Genomic DNA, 22060 nt, shown 5'->3' on the forward strand with positions numbered 1-22060 from the left:
TTTAACACTATGAGAGTTTTTAAGTAAGGTGTTGGAGCCAAAGAGTAAATTGATACAGTAGTTTCAAATTCATAATTGTTGTCAAATAAAGATAGGATAAGATCTACAATTTACAAATTTGGGGAATGCTTATTAACAAACAAATACAACCATCATAATGTTTCAATTTTCCAGATTCATTTTAAAGATTACTTAACAAAACACTTCAAGAGTAACCACCACACGTATCGTTTTCTCTACTCTCCAGTCAATCCCGATCATCGATCCAAAGAAGCAGGTAATGATAAACTTTTCCCTGTGACATGCCTGGGGCTAATTCCACTATCCGGAACACGGTTTTAGGCTCTTGAGCCTTGTATTGCTGCGTACAATCACGCCAGTTGCCTGGTGGATAATTTTGTTAATTGAGGGGCCCATAGTAATAAAAATCCTAACTAGCCAGCCAGCTAACTAACAAATTTGCTGAGAGATATTTAAGGCAAAGACAATGTGTTTAATGTCTAAACATTGTTTTGGATAAATGTAGGATTAAGAACAGTATTTGGTGTATTTGACTAAGTTTAGATCAATCTTTGTTTCTATTGTCCGTAAGTATTGACCTGGCACTCATTAATCTTCGCCAATATTTCCGGGCGTTTTTCCATTAATTTACCAAATATTAGTACCTGAAAGTATCTGCATACTAAAGTAACATTTAAAGTTAACGATTCACGGCAGCGTAGAGGTAAGTGTGTTGACATCCACCACGTTAACAGCAGGTTTTCGAATCAATTACTGAATAGATCTTTTTTTTTCAATTTAAATGTAGATCTATGTATGTTCTCTTTTAATTATTTTATGTATCATATTTCATAAATTTTAATTGTTTTCTCTTGTAGTATCTATTTTCTGGAACGCTGGTAACAGGTAATTTGTCTTTTTATCTATTATAAAATGCATAATTTCTTAAATAAATGTTTAACAGAATATGCGAAAACTGAAATCGTCATTGAATGTTGCTTACCATTAAGGACAGGCTAAAAGGTTTTCGCATATATGTTTATATATATAAATTATATCGAAATGAAACACCACAACTTGTATAAATATTTTAAGAAATTTTATTGCTGTGAAGAAAGGTGACAAAAAAGATCACAAAAGTTGACGCTCATGGAACTGTTGCCTGTAAAAATCACTGATGCGACTGTATTCTGGAATTAGAAAAGAAATCATAATGTATACAACTTGTGCACCTAAGTGATACTGCAGACGTCCAGATTTCCCTACACATCGCCACGTAGAGTCTGCTAAAAGTTTTTTAATGTGAATAACCCATCTTCTAATATAACCTCAGTTGGTTTTAACCCAGGTGCCGCTGGCTAAAAAACCCCCAGACTTGGGGTCTCTGTACCATGAACAACCGAAAGCGCTTTTGAATACCGGTATGTTATGTCGGTAGTGCATTTGCGCAGTCTGGTCAGGATCAATGCTGATCGCTTTCAAAGCCTTTTGCAATTCGAGAAACCGAAAACGAACAGCATGGATCCTGACCAGACTGCGCGGATGCATTCACTTATTCATATATGATCACTACACACAGATTTCAATTCTCTAGGGTAATACATACTGAGTTATTTCATTTATAGTCATTTTGCAGGCAATGAAAGTTATCAAATGTTTCATACATACAATTTTCAGCAAAATCTCAGATATTCTTTTTAATGTACTTTTCTTTACGTTTAGCAGAAACCGAATAGCGTGGCTTTAATTAGTTATTTCGTTAGAATTTTAATTTTTTAAAACAAGAGTGTAAACAAGGAACATATCCAGCTGTGACAACTTCATACTCCAAAGTGTATCTCTCTTACATACGTATTTACGACGACTCCAGATCCGCCTAAATGAAATGATATGTAACATGAAATTTGTTTATAATGCGAGATGCCTGGATGTGCATTTCACTTATTTGATATTTGTTCACTTCAGTGAATGACAAAAACAAATTGTATTATTCAAAATACTGGAACAACGATTTTACATCATTTGGTGCATGAAATGTATCTTTAACTGTTTAAGCAATACAAATGTGTCTTGAGACTAAGTGTTCATACTTCGAATCATATTTGTAAACGCAATAATGATACGTCAATCTTTACCTGGCATTTGTGTTTCATAGATGTTACTTGCCGGGCCATCTCCTGCAGCACCACCACTTTTTCCAGCCACATCGACTGCGTGCGTACTCATACGTGTAACACCGTTTGCGGCACCGACACAATCCTCCACCGAAATTGAATGCTGAAAATAACATATATGACGTGTTTTCTTTTTTTTCTAATCAGATTAAATAATCAGAGTCTATGCTGCTTGCTGCATTTGAGGAGTTGAGAACATAACAAATTAACTTAAATCGACAATTTCTAATTTCAGTAAAATAAGAAATAGCTGATGAATTGGGACAAATAATAATGAATAGAAAAATAAAGAACAAAATCATCGACTTGAAGACAATAGGTGTTTAAACAACAAAACATGAAAAAAAATGAATAAGACAAACAATAATGACAATAATAAAAATTCACATTTACTATCACATCTCATTAATGACAATTATTAATAATTTTTTAAAAAGGCTTGAATCTATATAACATAATAATGATAATATTGGTATATATTTAACGGTAAATGCTAAATGTTAATACAAACTTCGTTTTACGGTATTTTCACATAAATATAGAGGATTATCTGGAAAAAAACAGGCAAATAAAAATTTTAACCCTTTCCCTGCTAAATTTCATTAATAAAAGTGTCCATCTTTCAATTTGGACAGTACCACCAACAATGTGAGTACGTAAAACATTTCAGAACCTTTAATAATGCCATACAAACTGAAAATAGAATGTATTCAACTTTTATTTCAAGATATCTTATACCAATTTCTATCTTTACTCTTTCAAAAAGTTTCAAAGTGTCATTAAAATTTTGAGACAAGCTTATGTAATATAAACATAAATGCCGAACGAGACTTAGTAACTGTTAAACAAATAATAGGAGGGTTTATCATTTAAGGTAGAACTCTTGGCAACTTTCAGTAAGCGTCTTAAATTTTGGCCGTGTCAAGTTGACCATATTTCAAACAAAATGCCGTTATTTATACCACTAGAGCCTCAACAGTTTTTTGTACACGAGACGCAAAGTTGACCACCAACGCCCTTTTGAAACTGACTTTGCCGCGTATCCTTGCAACTGTTACTTTGTACTGGGGGCAACGGCACCATCCCACAAATTTTCTTAAATATACATTAATTCGTCGATAATAAGTATTTCCTTATGGTGATTAAAATCATTGGTTTTTACAAAACGACAATATTTGAAAACTGGAAAGAAGATCGCATGTTTGACTTCAAATTGGACGTTCAGTTTCGCAGCATTTTCGGGCTTTAAATCACATATTACAAAATCCCTGAATTAACTTTTTGAATTTTCATAAACTGTGTTTACAATGTATAACCGAATCCAATGGACAAATAAAATTGGGGAGCCACCGACTTAGTGTGTTGGCTCTAGTGTTAAAATAAACGCATCTTGTTTGCAATATGGTCAACTTTACACATGAAAAATTTCACGACGCTACTCGAAAGTTCGCAAAGTGTCGCGTTCTACCTTAACAATTAAGATTCACTTATGTACTTTGTGCTTATTATTTTAATTTGCAAGGTTTATTTGGAGATTTATTGAATCATTTAAATCATGTTTTGATCATATGAATGAAAAGCATTTTTATATATTTGAAACAAATCCACTGAGTGGCATATTTTCTGGAGTGAGTATTTCAGCTTCAAATAAAACATGTACAAAAATATTAACTTATAATTATACTGTTGTAAGCATTAATTGTATATCAAACTTAAATCGTCTTACGAAAAGATAAAAGGAATATTTACCCTCGGCATTTTCCACCATCAATGCCCCGGCCAGACAAACAAGCAGAATTAATGCCACGGTACGCGCATGCATTTTGTTTGTTTACAATCATAAAACTACAATAACGTCAACGTTAAAATGACTTGCTACATATATATATATACCGCCGTTACAGTTGGTAAGTATTTCTAGCAAATTGATTTTGACAAATCGTGTGTCAATTCGTTTTTAGCGGTAAGCAAACAGTTTTGGTAAATACATTTTTTTCATAATGAAATTTTCGTCAACCATGCGTTACATAGCAATTATTCATTAAAAAATATGTATTAATGTCAGACAAAATGTGTAAATATTGTACCATTACTAGACATTTATATTTCAAAACTTATTTCATTCTCGTAAGACCCCTCCTATGCAATAATTATTTCCACTGTGTAACATTTACGCTGCCGCTGTGTTTACCAAAGCGCAGAAACACAGATTGTGGCGGACTGCTGACGGCTTGTAAGTTGGTAATTGGCTATATACCCGTGCGGATGTTTGCTTTTGAAGTATGACAATCTCATGTAAACAAAACTATAAAGTCTACAAATTGAGCGAAATTAATTGTGCATGTTGAATAGAAAAGCTTGTTGATCGCATGGAGTAGGTGAACTATATCTCACCTTTTCCTTGATTACCCTTTACAATAGGCTGTTGCGTAAGGGGCGAATACCCTACTACCTCTCCTGGAGAACCGTATCATAAACACCGATCTTCAAAAAAGGAGATATAACGTACGGCACAAAATTATCGCGCGTACACCTTAATTAACGTTCTTGCCAAGATACCCTCATTACTTTTAAACAGTTAACAAAATGGTCCAATAAGTATGAAAACTGGTAAAGGCAATTGGGTTTCAAAAGGTAAATCCAATATAGACTGTATTTTGATTCGGCATGCAGTGATAAGCAAGGGTTCTAGGCTCGGGACAAACTATACTGGTACTTATCGATTACGATGCAGTACTTTGATAAAATAGCTAGATCATTCTTTTTCAAAAAACTATTGAAAGAAACGTCAGCGGAAAAGTAGTACAAGCCTGAAATCAATGTACAACGGTTGTAGGGTCTTGTTACGTTCAATTCCCAGACGTCCGCTTTTTAGCCTCAAATCTCGGTTTAAAAAACCAAGGTACTCAAGTTCCCCGCTCCTGTTTATGTTTTTCGTAAACGACAATTTGCTCCGCATATAACTCAAATTCTAATATTTTTTACTGTACATGAACTTTCAATATTTCTTTTTACTTTAAGCGGACGATCAAGTGCTTTTCGCAAATCACACCAGAGACCCTCCAATCGATGCTTGACGATCTGTAACATTGTCAGAGATGGGGGTTAAAAATAAATGTATCAAAACTCCGGCAATGATATCGGAAAGGCCGACACACACCTATCATAATTTTATATTTTTACACCCCTGGAGACCGTAGCATCCGTTGAATACCTTGGTACCACATTATTTAAAAATGGTAAGTGGTACCGCAGTCAAAATGTATTCACAACATGCTTCGCGGGCTTTATATAGCCTGTTTTCTCAAGTCCTAAATACAGCGAATTACCAATTAACCAGATCTTTTATTTGTTTGACAGTCTTTTAGGTTCAATCCTCCACTTCGGCTCTGAATCTGGGGAATGCCACGAAGCACAGATATTAATATTTCATACTAATTTTGCGTCGAGTATTATTGAAAAACGCTCTAGTCAAATCATCTGTCTCATAATGGGGAGCTTGGACGTATACCACATCTGTTATAGAAAATCCAACATTATAAAATATTGGATTAAATTCTAACATCACCATAATTCATTAGTTCACAACTATATTTCCTTTAAGTCAGACTTTACAATGGTATGACTACAGAGTAAAAACTGGCTAGTCAGGTAAACCAATACTAGATACCATGGATTAAATTACTTTGACTCATCAATTTTCATAGATATTTCCATTTCAAGTTATTAACCATCCCGCCGTATTTTTTATGTGATTTACAAGCGTTTTGGTACACTGCTATTAAATAACTCGGCCCGCCTGCAATCATACTGTACTTTAAACACACCTTTGGAAACTGAACATATTTCAATTGTTATCGGAAATAAATACCAAAAGTGCACTGTCGAAATTTATAACATCCTCTCACAACTTATTTATTGAAACAGGTCCCCGCTATGAATCACCCGAACGCAAATCACGTATTGTAATCTTGTAGTATGAAACATTAGAAAATGATCTCATGTCTGGCTAGTGTGTCCCACTACCCCGCGAACTAGAAACAAATACCTTAACCTATAACTGCCGATGGCCAACTTTGAACAAGTCGCATTTCGATTATGAATTGTAAATCTAAAAGTCATAAATCAATTAGCTAAATTCATCTTCATTTGCAAATAAAATCCATGCATACTTATCATTAATTTTTTGTCGTTTAAAACGAATAGAGTTAGAATTGACGATATGAATCTAAACGAATGTCCTTTTCTATCTCTTTGATATTTTCAAATCTGCTTATTTTTAAAAAATGTATTTTGCTATCAGCATTGTAATATGTTTATGCATAAATGACTATTGTATGTCTTGTATTTTATTGTATTGTAATATGCCGCTGGGGAAAATATTTCATGATGGACTTGATTTCTTTACTTATGGGTGAAACGTCTCATAAGCGTAAATACGGACTAGCTTCTACTGTTATAAAACATACCGTAACGATTTGTTGTGACTTAACTGTTGTTGTACTTGTAGTTTCAACCGCCACCTTGTTTAGAGCAACAATTTAAAAACCACGTTTTTTTCATCCCAAGTAAATAAGTAAGTAGACCATTGACCGACCCCATCTGGTACAGTAATCAGACGCTACTCTAACTCTATTACATAGACGCCTACTTCACCCGATTTACATTCGGAAATTTTTCAACGCGTTTCGGGCTTATCGTAATGTTTAACAGGGGATTTTTGAACCGGCCAAAGATGTTGGAATGTTTGTCTCATTGTTTATCTTTTTTAATAAAAATGTTACTGCTTTCATGTCTAAACCACTTTTTTCCACCCTTGCCGACAAAACAGTAATGAGTTTTGTAACACCACTGTTTCAGACATGTGCTCTGTTGAAATTTAACCAAACACAGTTACCTCATACACAGAAGCATTATATCTAAACGTATGTCACTATACCTTCCAGTCCGGGAACATTATGGAAACGCTTTCTTTCCTGCACAATGACAATTTCGCATTTCTGTCGTTTGTACAATTTCTGGCCACGATAAAAACCGTTGACTTGTTATTTATTAGCATAAATAATAGACTGTGATGATGAAACCACGTTAAACTCATTAACGCGTAGGTCCAGGTTTACAAATATTAAAATGAACAAACAACTCGTGTAAAAAGCGGTGTTGTAGTGTAGCTTTATTCGACGCCGCCCGGGGGGGGGGGGGGGGGGGGGGGGGGGGGGGGGGGAGGGGGGGGGGGGTGGGGGGGGGGGGGGGGGGGGGGGGGTGGCTGAAGGCGTGTCGAGTATATGGGATACACTTTGATTTCGGACGCCTGTAAAATGGACGGAATATTTTCGGACGGATAACTGAAACAGTGAGAAGTGATATTTGTAAAAGGATCAACGATATTGCCAATAATTTTAGTGAATAACAAAAAAAAAAATGTGCAAAAAGAAACATAAAACTGTTATTTACTGCACTTATGAGGGATTTAAAACAATCGATCTGTCGTTCTCCCTCCTTCGTTTGTAGAGCAGACCTATTTTTTTAATTTTATAATTTTTCGTACAAAAATGGTGTCTGATTTATTGATTAGGGAAGGTTCTCTTAAGTCAGTTTCTTGTCTATTCTATCTTAGCATACTCTTCCTATCTCTCTATAAAAAACCACCGATATATACCATACTGCGAACTCGTGAATTCGCCGGACAAGGGATCGTTTTCGTGTATTTTAAGCAATACTCTTGCAGTAAACTTCGCAGAGAATATTAAAACAAATCACGGAAATTACCCTTGTACCTGCACAAAAATTCCTTGAAAAAAACGTATTTACAAAATTAAATCCAAGAATCAATAAGCAAGATTATGTTGAAATGAACGACGGAGTGTCGCTGTTAACGTATTTTTACTTAACTTTGTCTTATTTTCTTTGTTGATAGTAACAGTGAGGTAATGTCAGATGCGCACACTTGCAATTCCTATTTCTAGTTGTATTTTTTTTCCTTTCTTTTTTGGCTTATGTGTCATATAGATCGACTTATTATATTTACAGATTACACTCAACTAAGGTGTGCAATAGGCTAAAAGCATTTTGGGGCTGAATTTGTCATGACAAGTTAATACTTTTCTTTAGATATGGTTAGATGAAAATATCAAAAGCCATGGACCTACTATCAATCATCAGTGACGTTACAATAGAATTCCTTGTAGAATTTATAATGTTCATTGATCGTATATGACTAGTCAGTTGTCTGTTTTATTATATCTTGTTACTTGCTTTCTTTTTTTCTTTTTCTTCTTAATTAATAGATAGGGTTTTTGTATTGTTCCATTCCTGACAAAAAAAAAATAAAACTAAATACAATAAAAAACATTTCATTGAAATATTTTCTACACTTTTGGCAATGTTTATGATGCTTGCTAATTTCTTGTATATTAATTTGGAATCTAGACACTGACATACTCCTAGTACCTTCCCAGTTCAACGACGGACTTCAAGTTTAATCGTTCGTACGGAAAAAAACGAATTCTTATCTTCAAAGTATATAGAGAAAATTCATGCTTGTGTAATAGGGCAATAAATAGAGATTATTTATGTTATATCATCATTCTTTCTTTGACAAAATTTTTTGGTTGTTTTTGGCAATCGAAACATAAAGTGCTGTGTAATCTGCATTCTGAAATCTATAATGTAGGGCCTAAGGTCCCATAAACCTTCATCGTAATAGAAAAACACTCATTTACTTACATGATAATAAAATAATGTGTCTTCTGCGACCCCACTTTCACAGGATGCTGACCTTATTTTAGTTAACTAATTACGTAAAGTTTGTATGTAAAGGGACCACACTCGCATTGTTAATTCATTGGGCAGGTAAGGATGGATTGCATGTCAAAACTTTTCTATCTGTGTTTTATTCTTCATTTTTAAACAGTTTAACAATATTGTTTTAGGTGCTAATGGTGTTACTTTTAGTCAGGTCTACTAATGAAGTAATTATTTAGGTGATTTCTCATATTGCAATAAATGTACTCCGCACAACACTTGGCGGCGTAGTTGATGCTTGCATCCATGAATTTCCTTGTAACGATTTGATCAATGCTATCATTTTACTGACGTATAGGGCCGCCAGTAGAATAACAGATCTGGTGCAGCCGTTCTGCGCATGCCCGGAAATGAATATCAATTTGAATGCACGGCAAAATTACGCATTGCTTTTTTTTTTTTTTTGCTTTCAGAATGTAGTATGACTAAAGGTTAGAATCAGTAAAAGGATCGTAGGAGGGGAGCTTCATATCCGGATAGATCTAAAACTGTGAAGCATGCACGTTAATTTTTAAGTTTTTGCAATAATGTCAGAGCTTCGAAAGAAACGATAAATAAGTTTTGTTTCTGTTGATTTAATCTTTCTTCGTTCATAATACACAGTTTTTGACAGATTTTCCATTGGTTATCCAATCCAAAGCTTAAAAGCATTGCAAAGGAATTAATAGGTAATCGCGAAGCAACAAAAAATCGGGATCGATTCCTCTACGATATCATGCAATATACATGACATACCGATTGAGATATATACTATAGAATAAAATATGTGTACTTCCGGCACATGCACAGATCGTCTGACTTCGGATTTTTTGGAATAATACGTACGCATTTCCTAGTGCCTAATAGGCGTCCACATAACTTATCGTTAAAAGCCTAAACATTTATGAAGGCAACACAAATTTTGTTTATAAGGAACAACATTCCGGTTATAAGATACGTTTTATTCTAACATGACTCGGTTTGATTTCCAGTTAAACAAGAAGGAAATCAAGCTCTGTATATTATCGATAAACAAACGGTTGACGCGCGGACCGGTAGAGAGCATATGATGTACAGTATGAGTCAATGCCGCATGACGTCCGATACTACTCGCTCGCGTAAATGAAGTCCCATAATATCTTTAAATTATCAATGAGCATGTCAGAAATGAAAACCAATCAAGGCCTCGTATTATTTATTGTCTAATTTACCACGGTTCATCGTTCAATTCTTCAGATTAACCACTCGGCTAACGCCCTCGTGGTTCAATCCCTACGCATCTACACTCCTGACCGTGGTAAATCAAACGATAAAACCACTCGAAGGCCTTGATATTTGTTAGTATACTAACGTATATACGCTATAACGCTTAGAAAGCAAAATATACTCTTCAATTCATTCTCGTTCGCACATTTATTGGAATTGCAAGAACATTTACGCTTCAAGCATCAGCTTAGGCGGAATTTTGTAATAGATTGTCCATATGTTATCATGCAGTAACAGAACATGTGCATAATCCTAATCGGTTTCATCTTTGACCCCTGAAATATTAAGGACCATCTAAACATATGTAAGAATCCTATAACGCCTGACAAATGTAAGCCTACGAAAGTGGAAGCTGTTCTTTTATATGTTTCACTTTTGTTTTGTTGAGACTTATGATTGTCATGAATTTACACTAATCTAACATTGCAAAATTGTAAATAGGACCCAAATTCTTAAAAATCATGAAAAGATACTATTTTAAACTTTTATACTGTCATTTATCTAAACCAAGATGGTGATGTTCCTTGAGCAACATCATATGGTGTCTATATATCACGACTTATTCGCTTTGCAGGAGCTTGCTCAAAGCTACAGGATTTTAATGATAGAAATCTTTATATGAGCCGTGCCATGAGAACACCAACATAGTGGGTTTTGCGACCAGCATTGAGCCAGACCAGCCTGCGCATCCACAGTCTTGGTCAGATCCATGCTGTTCGCTTTTAAATGCCTATTGAATGGAGAAACTTAGGAAAAGGTGTGAAATACTTCATCGATGTACCACATTGTTTTGTTACTTGGTGTGTCTGTAATATAGTTTTTAAAAAGTTTTGGTGGGCTTTTAGCGTTGCATGCTGGGCTGTGTCATAATACTTCTAAACTCACTATTTATGAAAGTCTTGTATTAATTTACATATCTGTGTGGGAGGGGGGCAAAGTATAAGGGAAAACTAACAGAAGATAAGTCTATTTGCAAATCAATAAGCATGCGGTATTTTAAAAAGAACCTTGTTCCGATTTTTTACAGTTTAACTTTGCAGTGATGCTAGCGATTTAACTGAAAACATATAGTTCAAATACATTTTAAGCCACGTATTAGAGAGGAAACATTTGCTAACCTTCGTAATATAATGTTGCAACATTATGACCACATCGGTGTAACGAGAAAATGACTGCTGGGAATATTAATAACATGTATGTTGGTTTTCTTAGAATTTACCATTTGCTGTGGAAAAAAGAAAATTTTTTCCGAATCGGCAGTGCTTCACCAATTATCAAATACCTGGGCAAGATTTGTCCTTAATATGGCGGAGGACGATATACCAATTCCGTCGGCTTGGATATGTGAAAATCGGTAGCATTGATTTATCACCATATGATATTGTGTGGAATTGCCACGATGATTCTGTACCTGTTTTAAGTAGTCGTGCAGCACTTAAAATTCGACTAATATGAGGGACAAGTGATTGCCAATGCAAAAAAAAATACTCAATTCCCGCTGTTTTCGTTTCCGGCCTCCTGTGTATTTAGCTCCATTCATTTCTTTTTTTTTCCCCGGTTCAGTTTTTGGTGCTTATGCGAAACAGCCATTACTAAAAATTTCCTATACGCACAACTTCCAGTCAGAATACAAGTGTGAATGAAGGCGGGATGACGGACGCTTACTGCACATTCAGCGGAACGAGACACAAAAACAAATATAAATGGTTGTCTGCTAAATCGGCGGGAGAGCCACCAAACGATCATATTTCTTAGATCGGTGATGTCAAAATTATCGTTCCGTGTATCGCGTCGTTAAGTAGCGACTTGTAGTAAAAGAAGAAAATTTGCTTTGGGCGTAAACCCAGGAATAGCTTGGTATTGCTTCATATAGAAGAGCTGAATGCATAATAATTTATCAAAGTTTTTTGTCTCATGAATACAGTTAAAAGGGACCAATAGTATCGAGGAGGCAAACGTACAAAACGCAACGAAATGCAAACAAGAAGCAACTCCTGTCGATAAACTGTGCGTATTTTATCGGGTCCAAAATCTAAAAATGGACAGAATTTGATTGTTCACACAACACAGTTTGCAAGCTATAAAATCGTGAATAACTCAAGCTAGTGCCAGCACATATTCTCTCTAGTGGGAGCAGGAGAGTCTATCTTCGCAATGGGGATCGCATTGTGCTGAATCAGACTTTAATGGCTTGTAGTTGTTTTAAAGATTCATTTTTGGCGTATCTTTGCCGATTTTTTGTCACCATTTTATATCAGAAGGAAATGGTTGCTCAATAAACATCATAAATGTCTGTTGTAATAGGGTGCATAACACTTAAAAATAACACTAGTCCTATTTGCATTAGATAAAGTATCATATGTGGAAGTTTCGCTATTTTAAATCTTGATTAGATATTTAGAAACCTATTACGGCGGATTTTTGGCATTTTGGCGCCTTACGTTGCGACGTTCGTGACGTCATCACTGAATATTTATTTTTCCAAGACGACTGAAAAACAAAAAAGGAATTTAGCGCTATAGTTGACCAAGTTTCATAAAATCGAGGAATGTCATATTTGTGATAAGGTATCGACCACCTACTTTGTAATGTTAAGCTTAATATCGTGAAAATTTTATTTACACTGCCTCATCTTACTAGTTGCAAAAAACAGGGTAACTATGAGGTAGGCAATGCGACTCACGGGTTCACCCCTATCCCCCAGTGTCCTGTCTGTAGTTTACCCAAGCGTTCAAAGACGGGTAGCCTCTATTGCCATCTTTATTTTTCGCCAGTTTCCGGCGTTCTTATAATTATGTTGCTTAGATTTTTCTTGTGTGATGAATGTTTCTTCCTTTCCACCCTATTTGTATGCCCCTTCCCCTTAATTCTGTACCTCCCCAACTCCTTAACCCCTCCACTTTTTTACAATGTCGTATATATATATAATATGCTTGTACAATCGGCCGCATTAAAAATGCAAGAAAAAATATGAGGCAGCAAGTTTAGAGGATACGCACGAACATGAGCATGAAGCGGAGTTATGGTTGCAATAATTACGGGACAGGGGGAGGTTTTCAGAAATACCAAAACGTTATACAGTGCCAATAAATACACCGGTGTCTACCTCCAATGCAGCCAGGTGAGTTTCCGCATTTTGGTTTGAAACTTAGAGTTACATTTAATTAAGTCTGTTCATTCATCGCTCCGTACTATTTGGTTGGACTGCATCATTTTGCATTTCACTACAAATAATTATTTTTAAATATATATATTTTTTAATAGCCTGCGTTACGCAATTAGTCTTTTCGCCAGATATAGAGTTTTATAAATACCTAATCATTCTGGTATAAATCGCTTGTATTTCACAATTTCAATCTGAACAGACAGACAAAAATTTCCTATTGTACCTTTATAAATTCCGTATGTCCTCCGTAGTGTATGCTGCCGGACTATTTTTTAATATGCAGTCCTGATTCGTTATATAAATACGCAACCACAACATCACTAAGTTCAATTTATATCGATAGCATTGAGATTTGTTCAAACAAACAAGAATCAAAATGGTAAAGGTATATTATAAAAGGTCGTATAACAGTACTTTATCGGACTTTGTATCCGGCTCTCGTGGATTTTGCAGGTCGATCACACTCGGCTTGCGCGCCTCTGAGATCCCATCTGCAATCCACCTAGCCGAATACTGCATCCCAGATCCAGCTCTGTTATAATAACCCTATTATATATACTACCTATGGCCAAAGCGCTTGTCAAGCCTAACTATCCATCCCCGTTAATCAAAGAAATGTCTTTTGGTGATAGCACACAACAAAATGAACTTTCTTACTCATAGATCTGAGAACCGTTAAACGCCCATATAGATTAAAAATTTATAGGTGAAAGTTTGAAGTTGTATTTTATATTTTTCAGAATGTCAAATAGCCTGAATGTCTATTTCGCGCTAGAGGCGTTCCCCCAAGATACCACTGTCAGGACTTCGTCCATTGACTGATTTGGGGTGACAGCGCACCTTACACCCCAATCATGTCAGTGAAGCCACTCTACCATTACTGCTCTGCTTTATATAAGAAGGATTACATCAAATAACGGAGGTTTGCCGTAATTGATTTGGCAGTAACAAATTAGCTCTTAACAAGACCAATTCAATAGCACGACTTACTTCCCACAACTTGACATTGATCAGATTTGTGTACGATAGAATAATAGATATATTATTACTTTTAATATATCCCAGAGATAACAATCAATCATCGGACGCTATGGGCTACATTTATCATGATTGCACGAATATATTATTCCTAAAGATAAATCAACTGAGCGACATCATAAAAACTATTGCCGCACCATGGTTAAATGTAACTAATTATTCCCAGATTAGAACTAGTCCCCTAAGCTGAAATGGAGGTAAATCCCTCTTTAAACTCGTATACAAGTGAGAACTTCAATGTATTTAAATTCTGGCACTTTGAATTATTTACATAGTAAAATAGCACTTTTAATTAACAATATGAAGTGCGTTGGGTCGGAGTTCATAATACGTTTAATTGTGTGTTCTAACAGCATTTACACGTATCTCGTAATGTGTTACCCTTTTAGCTACCATAAGTTTTAATTGGAGGTACACGCGTAATCTGTTTCCAGAGACCAAGGAAATTCTTGATGCGAGCCTCAAGACGCCTGCCAAGTATTGTATCTGAGTTACATTATTGCAATATAGAAATCATCTAATTATTAGTTTGGTTTTCTGACTGGTTACAATTATCGACATTAGCACATAATACCATAATGTTATAAACTGTTAAAGCCTGACAAATAAGCATGTTAAAAGCATTACCCATCAATACAATCCCTCTACCTGCAATGACACAGACATTGGCGAGTAGGGGTCCCTTACATCAAACTTAGATTAAATTTTTACCACTAAGGTCAGCACTTTGAAAAGTTCTTATAATGCAGGAGCATGTTATGAATTTCACAGAAATGCAGTTTGTTGGAATGAGGAACTGAATGAAAGATAATTATTTTCAAAGTGTATGGTTAACATAAACCATTTCTTCATGATCTTTCTATATACTTTTGGAATATCATAGAAGTTTTGTATTTTTTATTTTGACGAACTGTCACTTGAAGTCATCGTTGAACCGTAAGGTTACTAGGATATGTCAGTGTCTAGATTCATCTCAATTACAAAATTTAGTCAAGCATAAGTACCCGCTGCTACAGTGTAGAAAACGTTGTTTTTATGAAAATCTTCATTTATTAAGTTAGATTAAATTGACAGATACAAAACAAACTATCTATAAAGGTAAAAAAAAAAAGAAAGAAAAAAGAAACAAGTCAGTATAATACAACTTACGGTACCCTAACACATTTTTTATAATAATATACAACTGCAAAAGGAATCGTTAAAATGTGCGCATTCTGAAATTACATCACGGTTACCTATCAACAGAAGAAATAAGACAAAAGATTCAAAAAGTAACCGCGGCACTTCCTACGTTCATTTCACATATCGATATATGCTTATTGATTCCCTGTATGTAGTTTGTTTAATATGTTTTTTCAAGCAAGTGTAGGCAGGCAAAGATATCTTTCGTATTTTTTATTTTTTAATTTCTCTTCAGAAGTTGACTTATTGTAAAATACCATGACCCTTCCCTGTCTCAACAGACCTCACGCGTTGCAGTCATGGTATATCTGTGTTCTATTTTAGAAAATTGAATGGTAAGTAGGTCTGCTAGAATAGAATAGAAAACTTGACGTACAGAGTAAACCTCCCTTATCAATAATGGATCAACATTTTGACGAAATAATAATAAAACAGAGTCTGCTCTACAAATAAGAGAAAAAAACAGATAACATTGTTTTATATCACATAATAATTGCATTACTACGGTGCCCCTAAAGGACTGTTTACACACATTTTTTTCAATTAGGTAATGTGAGACTTTGTTTTATTTCGTTTAAACGTAAATAGTATCTTTCGTTTAACGAATAACTTATTTACGTTTACACGAACTGATTATTTCGTTTAAACGAAATCATTCGTTAAACGAAATAACTATTTCGTTTAACGAAATCATTTCGTTTAAAACGAAATAACTTATTGCGTTTAAACGAAATAAAAAGTCTCACATTACCTAATTGGAAAAAATGTGTAACTGTCACTTTAGGGCCCGTACAATTACATATTTCTTATGTTTTTTTGCCATTTCTTTTGTTATTCACTAAACTATTTGTGCAATATGTGGTCCTTTTACCACGATTCACTGTTTCTTTATCAGTCCGAACTATTCTTAACCTCTTACAGGGTCCGAAAAAATAAAAGTGTTTTATCCCATATACTCGACACCGCCTTCTGGCGGCGTCGAATAAAATGAGCCACGCCATGAGAAAACCAACATAGTGCGTTTGCGACCAGCTTGGATCCAGACTAGTCTGTGCATCTGCACAGTCCATGCTGTTCGCTAACGGTTACATGCTGGTCGCAAACGCACTACGTTGGTTTTCTCATGGCACACAGTTGCTGCGACTGGATGAGTACTAAAACGTGTACTTAGAGTTGAAGTAAAACTGATGATAACAGTACATTTTCGTACCTTATACAGCTGAAAAAATTAATTATTAGTTACTAAAATAATTCATTGTTATTGTTTTGTCAATTTGAGTATTCATTATTCAATAACTTTGCATATTCTTTCCGGTGACATTATATTTCCTTATTGCAACTAGAGACAAGTAAGTCGTTTTGGTGTTAACCTCAAATTGATGGTAGACTTTTATTTATTACTTTGTTTACATAAACTCCATTACATTGATAAACCGATATTGAAACGTACGGCATTGGACACTTTGAAACAAATATATTATTTTTTGTTGTGACAGCGGAAGTTAGAAAGTTGTCAATTCATTTTAGATAAAAACTTTATGTGATGGCAGGATGTGTTTCAACAGTAATCGAAATAGTTTTATCAAATTGCTAGTTTTAAGTGCAAAGGCAGAAAAATACGTTTATAATACGAAAAACAAGTTTCTGGAAAGAGTTTGTGATCGAATTGGCCAGTGTATCGGCAAAAACCTGTTCAATCTGTTAGATATAATATCGATAAGCAAAACAAAAACAAAAGAAAAAAAGAACACTATAAAACTGTAATGTAATTTGTTTTTTCTTACTGTATTCATATTCATATCAAAAACATTAAATCATGACTTAGGTACAAAAGTACAAAGTTAAACATACTAATAAACATAGAAATAAAGTTAAACCGGAAGGAACATATATATAAACAATAATGTAAACCAAGATTTAATATATACTGCGTATTTTGACTTTTTTCATGTAAGTAGTGACTCAATTATGCATCTGCATATTTCAGTCATAGATATTTCAAACACAGTTTTTTTTTCTCATTTATATGAATTGTTTTAAACCTCAACATTACGAATGTTTAGACCACATTTAATAATTTTAAAAGTTTAGAACTTACATGACTCAATAGCTGAATAGGTTTAAATTTTCGACTAAAATGTTGATGGTGGATACACAAAGGTTCTGTCCCCGAGAAGGGTATCAATGCATCATATCGCCATTCATATACATGGTAAATCTTACTTCTTCAGTAAAGAAATATGTACCGTTGTACCGGGTCCTTTTGGACTTTCGTGATAATTTTACGTACTCAATTACATTAATTTTGCGCAAAGTATTTAAAGTGTCTGATACAAATCAAAGAATTTTGGTGACTACCATCCAGAAGGTATAAAGATGTTTGCTTCCAGTCCGAACGCGTTTTTGAAATTTTAAAAAATAAAGTCACAAGGGTTAAAGCTCATTCTACTATACGATCCTGCTTGTACTATCCAACAATTGTTGTATACAAGGTACATCATTGTTATTCATATTAATGCACTATTGTTTAGTCTTTTTATCTTGTTTCCCTTTTTTATTTCATTATTTTTTTTAATGTTTGCTTTTGTGCATAATACAACTTGTGTTATTTTTCTTTACTTGTTTTTAATTGAGCTATCGGATGCGCGACATAAGTTTTTTTTTTAAATCTCTTGTAATTCATTTATGAGTTGCGATGTGCTATAGTTTTATGTACATTTTAATTCTAACACGACCAACAAATAACCTTCCGGTATATACACATAGAAGAACATCAGTCAACGGTTATTTTGCGATAACCCATGCGTGTGTAGTGATGTCATCCGATCCAGGTTCGTAGCACGGTCGTAAAAATTAATTACCATTTTTTTCTAGCACTATTGATACAAATGTGTCGTGACAAGTTCCCAGTGTGATTTATCTTAGAATAACTCGAGTTTTTCGTTCTTATGAGCAAAATATATGGGACCTATATTGGCCCCTTATTGTTTTCCATAAGGGGCCAATATGGGATTTGCAAACGAGAATGGCATGGATTCCACATCGAGAAGACATTGCATATGGATCCCATATGGATTCGATCTAAGTAAATACTTACAATATGGGTCCTATATGGGACCCGCATGGTACATTCGCCCAGATTCGCTCCATTTAGGCTTGCGTGATGGGAATATATCACTCAGGTCTATGGCCTTTGTGATATATTCTTACGCCTAAGAAATCAAAACACGGGTTGTTCTACGATAAACCACGATCAGATCTTATTGTTTCTTAAATATAACATGTTTTAACATGAAAACATGTTTTCATTCCATGTATATTGTACATTGATGACACTATAATAACATATTTAAAAGAAGACAGCGTATTGATTTCTTTTGATTTATCAAAATGTGGGGTTTTTATGTGGGTACTGTACAGTAAAAATATAGAAAGTTTTTTGTTCCATAAAATTTAGGTTTTGCTTTTAAGGTATTGGACCCAAATTAGAGTACCTCCTTTTTGAAGAGTATTTATTTCCTACTATAAACCTAATTTGACTGCAATTTTCTGGGAGGCGTAGGTTCAAGCCCTAGGGGGCCCAAATTGTTTTTTTTCTCCATTTTTCCTTTTTTTCTAGTAAGGTTGTTTTAACTTCTTTCAAGACTTACTATGATGTACACAGATGAAAATTTTCATTTTATAAGCGATTTCTTGCTTTTCAAGTGAATTTACTCTATCAGGAGGGTAGAGTGAGCTTCTTCTAAAACTACTGAGTTCCTGCGGTAAAAGTTCTCTATGTTGCCTTCATTCGTTATACATATTGTGGACGAATGCATGAAGGGTTTACTTTTGCCCAAGGTTATTTTTGAATGAATGTATTTACGTTTTTTTGTGTTTTATAATTGTTAACAATAATTTGAAGTTTCTTTTATCAAAATTAATCTGTAATGAATGCTTCCGTCAAACCTTTTAGTTTTAGTGGCCATCACATTGAAATTTGTCTTAATTGACGAGAAATACCAACACTATACAATTTACCTAACAACTAACAATCCACTTTCTTAACTCTAGTTTCATGTAACATAACATAAGAGTATACTATACAATGTGCACTTTAAATAAATTTTCACATGACATGGTGTGTCCTTTCGATAATGATTACCCGCATAATTGTTTTGTAAGTGGAGCAAGGGGGAAAGGTTAATGCCCTACTGTATCATAAATAAATTTTTTAATGGACATAGGTATACTGCATGGGGTGGATCGGTAATATCATTTACAAACGAGATGGCAACAGACCTGATTGCGTCACCGTCTGTGTAACTATTTACAATCACCCTAGCACGTGAATTCGCAAAGGGAAAATGATAGAATAGGAAAGTTACCTATGCGCAATATGCTTGCCTAAAAATAAAATCGCTGAAACATGTCCAGTATAGGAGAACATTATGTGGGGAATGGGAATTAATCTAAGGTAAATTTGATTCATAGATCTGCTGTATATTTTTTAAAAAAATAACTAATATACAGTCAGTGCTTGTAGTAAGATCGGAAAAGAAAATTTTATCACAACTTTAGTATACATAAATTCGTTAAAAACTAAAATAATAGAGACGTAATGCGTTACTTATTTTTTTAACAACTGATATTATTTGATGAGTTTCTTCAGCTGAACTTGCATTGGTACAATTTAATATTCTCTAAATTTGTCAGATTCGCCTATTTGTAATATATCTATTAATTTACGTCTGCGATCATCATCAAAAAATGGGCATTTTAGTAGATGTGCTGTCCGTCCTCCTCATCAGTCGAGCGACAGATGAAACATTTGCGCTCTCGAATCTTGATCAACCATCACCAGTTTTCAACGGGAAATGGTGGATACCTGTCCTGATTTACCATACTTAGGGTTCCTTCCGGTTAAGCTTAATCAAATAAATCTTCAAGTTGGACTGTTTTCTTTAAATATAATAATTTTGCCTTTATTGTATAGAAGTGAATAATGCCAGTTTTTAAATTTGTTCTAAAAGATTTTTCTTTACTAAATATTGAATTGATTAATTTTTGTAAATGTCTGCTGTCGCCAATTCTCATATCTTCCTACTTCCTTAAAATTTCTTTTAATCTTATTTACCATTTTATTCAAAATTAGTTTATTTCTCGATATATTGATAACTTTTAGATGACATTTTTTTTATTTCCCGTAACAAGTATTCCAATAACCAATCATCCTACTCTTCATAGTTATACCGATATGGTCTCTTCCGGTTTCAGCGTACATCATATACACGAGTACTTTTTCTTAAGTATCTTCCTGCTTAAAATTCAAGATGGATTTTTTCTAAGCATTTCTGAATTTTTCATCCCGATTTCCGATGAGTAAGTCATAATTGGCATATGGGAATGACAAAAAGTTTAAGTATCCCCCCCCCAGTCAAATGGTAAGTTAAGATTATAATTCCTCCGATAAAGTAATGAATGCCCTTTTTAGCCTGTACTGCCAAATGTTTCTAGTGGTTAACAAAAACGTCCAGATTAAAAAGAATGTCCCAGATATTGTAAGTTTAAACTATTTTCTAGCGGTGTTCACAATCCCGAAAGTAAAATTTCTATCGTTCTGAGCCAATATCAGAATCTGTTTTGCTGTGTTTACGTTAGTTTCTATAAACCCCATACGTATAAAGTCATTTAAACATTTTTGCAGCTTATCTGGATCATCTGTATTACAACGGTGCCTCAGCATATAAGAAGAAGTAATTTTAACATAGGTTTTCCTATTTGGTTCAACTGCTCTCCAGTTTAGATTCCCATTGTTCTTCTTTTCTTCTACATCGTTCAAAAATGAGAGAACACAACTGAGATACTTTCTCCGTGACAACTCCGCAATTACAGCTAAAAAGTCAAACATGACACAGTGGTATAAACCCAAGACCTTAATATTGAGTACTAAAAAAATTACCGTCCTCTTTTTTTCTAAAAGTTTTTTTTTCCACATCCCGACTCTCCAGACAGGTCAAAGTCCCAGAGACTCTATGAACAAGCATAATATTTTCTTATTTGATTTCTAAGAATTTTCTATCATCGCGTTCAGGGTAAAATGTATCTGTCGATAATGCTTTCTGAAACTGGCTTGATTTTCGTGTATTACTTTATTATCTCCACAAAAGTTTATTTACCTATTGTTAAGGATAGAAGTAAAGTTTACTACGCAGCTAGTAGAGTTCTAGGCCTATAATTCGCCAGTGATGAAGAATTCCTTGATTGTAAATATCGTAGATAGACGCTCTAGACCTTGCGTAGGATTACACATTTCAAATACACGATTAATAATGCACTAACACTGGCAAATAGTTTATCGGCAGAAGATTTAATATATTCGTTGATTATACCATCTATTCCTGCCAGCTTTACCATTTTCAGGCTTTAATGCACTTTTAATTTCATCACTATTATATCGCGTTTAGAAGGA

At 34.4% G+C, this 22060-nt stretch overlaps 1 long non-coding RNA gene across 1 annotated transcript; it reads right to left on the reverse strand.

Moving 5' to 3' along the window:
- Positions 1 to 1084: 1084 nt before the first annotated feature.
- Positions 1085 to 4081, reverse strand: LOC123554893 (uncharacterized). The gene is made up of 3 exons (XR_006687151.1): positions 3924 to 4081; positions 2136 to 2277; positions 1085 to 1190 (listed from the first exon to the last, which is right to left on the reverse strand). It is a non-coding gene; the product is annotated as an uncharacterized LOC123554893 (long non-coding RNA).
- Positions 4082 to 22060: the final 17979 nt, after the last annotated feature.

The sequence above is a fragment of the Mercenaria mercenaria genome, chromosome 7, assembly GCF_021730395.1.
Source record: "Mercenaria mercenaria strain notata chromosome 7, MADL_Memer_1, whole genome shotgun sequence".
Lineage (NCBI taxonomy): Eukaryota > Metazoa > Mollusca > Bivalvia > Venerida > Veneridae > Mercenaria > Mercenaria mercenaria.